Source organism: Arachis hypogaea, chromosome 16 (assembly GCF_003086295.3).
Source record: "Arachis hypogaea cultivar Tifrunner chromosome 16, arahy.Tifrunner.gnm2.J5K5, whole genome shotgun sequence".
NCBI lineage: Eukaryota > Viridiplantae > Streptophyta > Magnoliopsida > Fabales > Fabaceae > Arachis > Arachis hypogaea.
The window spans coordinates 106,140,111-106,144,960 of NC_092051.1; the positions used below are offsets into that span (position 1 = coordinate 106,140,111).

The 4,850-nt window shown below is 41.0% G+C and overlaps 1 non-coding gene across 1 annotated transcript; it reads left to right on the forward strand.

Annotated features, from left to right (window-relative positions):
- The first annotated feature begins 3,398 nt into the window (after window positions 1–3,398).
- On the forward strand, window positions 3,399–3,502 carry LOC112761054 (small nucleolar RNA R71). The gene has a single exon (XR_003181463.1). It is a non-coding gene; the product is annotated as a small nucleolar RNA R71 (small nucleolar RNA).
- The last annotated feature ends 1,348 nt before the right edge of the window (window positions 3,503–4,850 follow it).

Consider the following 4,850-nt stretch of genomic DNA (forward strand, 5'->3'; position numbering starts at 1 on the left):
ATTGGGGTTGTCCAATCTTGAGTGATAACTTTCTTCTTCAAACTGTATAGACCGTAGCTTCAGTGCCCTCATGACACTCATGGGACCAAAATCCACCATCTTTCCTCTCACAAAGCTTGTATATGACTCATCTTTCTTATCATATCGGACCGCATTTGCATAAAATTCTCTTATGAGATTTGCATTCACCTTAGTGACAGGGTCAGTGAGAAGCTCCCATCTTCTCTTTTCTACCTTCTCTGTGATTTCAGGACACTCAGTTTTCTTCACTTGAAATCCCAGCTCGTAAATGATTTCCTTGTCAACCATCCACCTGTATTACAATGCATGATGCAAGCTTCTAAATTTCGTTTTGTCATACGGGTGCTGCTCCATGGGTTCCTTTCCCTTCCTTCTTTTAGAACTCGAAGACGCCATGAATTATGTGAAGGTGGTAAAGTTGTGGAAACTTTTGGTTGTTTAAGGTTTTATTGCAATGAAGAGAGTGAGGGGGGAAATGTTTGTAATGGAGTAAGGAGTTTCTTGTACCGAAATGAAGAGTTGTGAAGAGTGGGTTATGACCATGAAGGTGGGTACGGAACAAGGGTCATATATAGGGACGTTGTGAGAGAATGGAGGGTGTGGATTGATGGAGTGGTTACTTGATGGATGGTTGGGATTATGCATGGACAAAAGACAAGGATCATCACTTTATGATGGAGATTGCTCAGTCTTTTAGGGGTCCCATTTTTCCAATGTTGCATGGCAACATTTTCCAATGTATTCCCTTTTTAGAACAAGTGTGTAGCCCCTCCTTTTGTGGTGTCCGATCCTTCTTTGTTTAGTTGTCCAATCCATCCCTTTTAATGCTTCTTTTCTTTTCCTATAAAGATAAAATAAGAAAAGTAAGACATAATATCAAAAAGATAATTTATCCTTTACGACTATAATTAATAAAGAAAAGAAAAGATTAGATTGTTTATTCATGAACTCCAACTAACTAACTAACTGTGTATCCTTATATGCATTTTGGTGGCACCATGGGGTGACACCAAACTTAATTTGAAGCACTGTGATGAAAAGTTCTGTTCAAAGCTCCAAGACTAGCATGCTCTCTGTTGCATTCATGCTTTCTTGGTACGCTTTGAACACCAAACTTGTTCTTCACTATATATACTGCAATATAAGAACGTCACCAAGTTTGGGTTGGAATTTATGAATATTGACTTATTTACTAGTAAAAGCTAATAAAACATGGGTTGCCTCCCATGAAGCGCTTCTTTAGCGTAACTAGCTTGACGTTTCTCCTTCATCAGGGAGGTTGATAATGCTTCAAGTCCTCCCCTCTTGCCTTGGACTTATATCCATTGGTTGTATCAATGATCTCCACATGTTCCAAGGAGAGGACTCTGTTAATAGTGAAGACCTTAGGTAACTGAGATGGTACAGTCGGGAGATTAGGGGGGATATCTGGGAAGTAAGCTGAGATCACTTTATCTCCTGGAGAGAAGTCTTCCGTAGGGATCTTCTTGTTCCTCCACCCCCTTGGTACTTTCTTCTTTGTCCCTTTTGATGTTGCCTTGCTCTTTGTAGCTTCTTCTTCTAAGGAAATTTTGTTGTTGTCTTCACATGTTTCTGGTGGTTTAGGTTCCTCCAGCTTTTCCTTGAGCTGTGACAGCTGCTTATTTCCTTGTTCATCAATCAAGGGCTTTCCCAGTTGGGCTGGTTGTGCTTCAATGTTTGCTTCCTCTGTCAGTATCTCGTTACGATCTGTGCTTGGTTCTTTATTTTCTTGGTCAGCTTCTTGGGAGAGTTTGAAGACATTGAAGCTGAGTTGTTCATCATGGATCCTCAATATTAGCTCCCCTCGCTCCACATCTATGAGTGCTCTGGCTGTAGCTAGGAATGGTCTTCCCAATATGATTGGGTGAGTGTGACTCTCTTCCATGTCCAAGATGACAAAGTCTGTTGGGAGGTAGTATTTCTCAACCTTTAACAATACATTTTCCACCACCCCTATTGCTTGTTTTTGAGTTTTGTCAGCCAGCCTGATGACCACATCTGTGGGCAATATCTCATTGATCTGTAGTCTCTTCACCAGAGCTAAGGGCATTAAGTTGATGCTTGCTCCCAAATCGCAGAGTGCTCTATCAAACATTGTTTCTCCTATGGCACAGGGGACATGAAAACTCCCTGGATCTTTTCTTTTCGTAGGCAACTGTGGTTGAATGAGGGCACTGCACCCCTTGTTCATCACTATAGTCTGGCCTCCCTTGAGTGAGCTTTTCCTAGGAAACAGCTCTTTCATATACTTGATATATGCAGGCATTTGTTGGATAGTCTTGATGAATGGTATGTTCACATGCAAAGATGCAAACAAGTCAAGAAATCTTGAGTATATTCTCTTCTCCACAGCACCATTGAGCAGTTGGGGAAAAGGTGCATAGAGTCTCAGCAGCTCCTATTTTGATATTTCTGGTTCTTGGTATTCTTTTTCCTCCTTCTCTGTTGAGGTATCTTCAGGTTGTTCTGACAGCTTGCTTGGCTTGTCCTCAGTCTCCTTATCACTTATAGTGACCATCTTGCAATCTTCCCATCTTATTTTCTTTGTTTCACCTCTCGGATTCTTCTCTGTGTCACTTGGGAATCCATCTGTGGGTTTGGAAATTTGCTCAGAGAGATATCCTACCTGAGATTCCAACCTCTTGATTGTGTCTCCCTGGTTCTTGAAACTGGCTCGCACTTCCTCCTTGAACACCTTGTTGTCTTGGATATCCTTGCATATGCCTTCAAGTAGATTTTCAATCCTTGAGATTCTTTCATCAAATGATGATAGGTCAGGTTGAGGAGGGTTGTTCTGGCCTTGATATGAATGTGGAGAGGTGTTGTTATTGGGATGTTGATATGGTCTAGATGTGAAATTGTTTGGATTTGGGCGTCTTTGATCAAGGCTTTGGTCTTGTTGATTTCCCCACCCAAAGTTTGGGTGATTCCTCCATCCAGGGTTGTAATTCTTGGAGTAAGGATCATGGTTCTGCCTAGGTTAATTCCCAATGTAGTTGGCTTGCTCATGACTACCCTCTGCTTCTTCATTCACTCCTTCTTGGGTTGTTGATGAAGTGGAGATTGCTGCTACTTGGTTTCTCTCCATCTTCTTGGTGAGGTCAGCCAGCTGTTGGGTAATGAGCTTGTTTTGGGCCAACAGAGCATCTACATTGTTTAGCTCCATTATTCCTCTTGTGTTCCCTCTTTCGGAAGCATAGAAGTAGTCGTTCTCTGCTACTGTTTCAATGACATCTATAGCCTCCTCAATGGTTTTCTTCTTGTTCAAAGATCCTCCGGATGAATGGTCTACGGCCTTCTTTGACTCATAAGAGACCCCTTCATAGAAAATGTGCAGCTGCACCCATTCGTTGAACATGTCAGGTGGACACCTCCTTGTCAGGTCTTTAAACCTCTCCCATGCTTCATATAGAGTCTCACCATCTTGTTGCCTGAAGGTTTGGACCTCAGCTCTAAGCCTATTGATTCTTTGAGGGGGTAAAATCTTGCTAAAAATTTGTTCACCACGTCTTCCCAAGTTGTCAAGCTTTCCCTTGGGAAAGATTCCAGCCACTTGGCTGCCTTATCCCTAAGTGAGAATGGAAATAAAAGCAGTCTATAGGTGTCAGGATGAACACCATTAGACTTCACTGTGTCACATATTCTCAAGAAGGTGGTTAAATATTGATTTGGGTCCTCTTGGACACTTCCTCCGAACGAACAGTTGTTCTGCACAAGGGTGATGAGCTGTGGCTTCAGTTCAAAATTGTTGGCATGGATGGTTGGCTTTTGAATGCTACTTTCACAGTTTTCTGGGTTTGGATTGATATAAGAGCCTAAAACTCTTCTATCCTCCTCAGTATGATTTGCTCGACCTCTTCTGCCATGGTTGTGAGCCTCTTCTTCATGATGGTTTTCCATGTTTTCTTCCATGTTTGGTTCAAAGTATTTCTCAAAGTGTTCCTCCTCTTCTTTAGCACCAACTACACGTTTGTCTCTTGCCTCCCTCCTTAGTCTAAGGAAGGTTCTCTCAGGTTCAGAATCAAAGGAAGTTGAAGCCCCGCTTCTTCTCCCTGTCATACAACCAACAAGTACAAGCAAAGAGAATAGGTGCAGAAAGTATATCTGTCAGAATTACTGTTAGTGTGAGTGATGTAATATATCAAACAGTTAGTAGGTTAGTGAGATGAAATGTAAATAACAAAAAAAAAGTAGGGGGAAGGGAAGAAATTAACTAAAACAGGAAGTAAATAACTCAAACAGAAATTTAAATCAAACAAAAATAAAATGCTCAATCTAGTTATCCTCCAATCTAATCATTGTTGATGCACAATCAATCCCCGGCAACGGCGCCATAAACTTGATGCACGGAAAACTTGTCTCATAACAAATTTCCTTCGGCAAGTGTACCGAATTTGTCGTCAAGTAAAAACTCACAATAGAGTGAGGTCGAATCCTACAAGGATTGATTGATCAAGCAACTTTAATTAGAGGAATATTCTAGTTGAGCGAATCAGAAATTGAGTTGAGAATTGCAGAAAGTTAAATGTGGGAAAGTAAATGGCAGAAAGTAAATTGCAGAATCTTAAATGGGAATGGGGGAATTGCTCATAAATGTAAATGACAGAAATTAAAGAGAATGGGTAAGATCATAAATGGGGAGTTCATTGGGCTTAGGAGATGTTGCATTCTCCGGATCAATCTCATTTACATCTCTTCCTCAATCAATGCACTCATTGATCTCTTTGGCAATCTTAAGTGATTGAATTACAATTTCTTGTAATTCAATCTCTCAAATCTTGATCAATAGCCAATTCCTTGGTCAATTG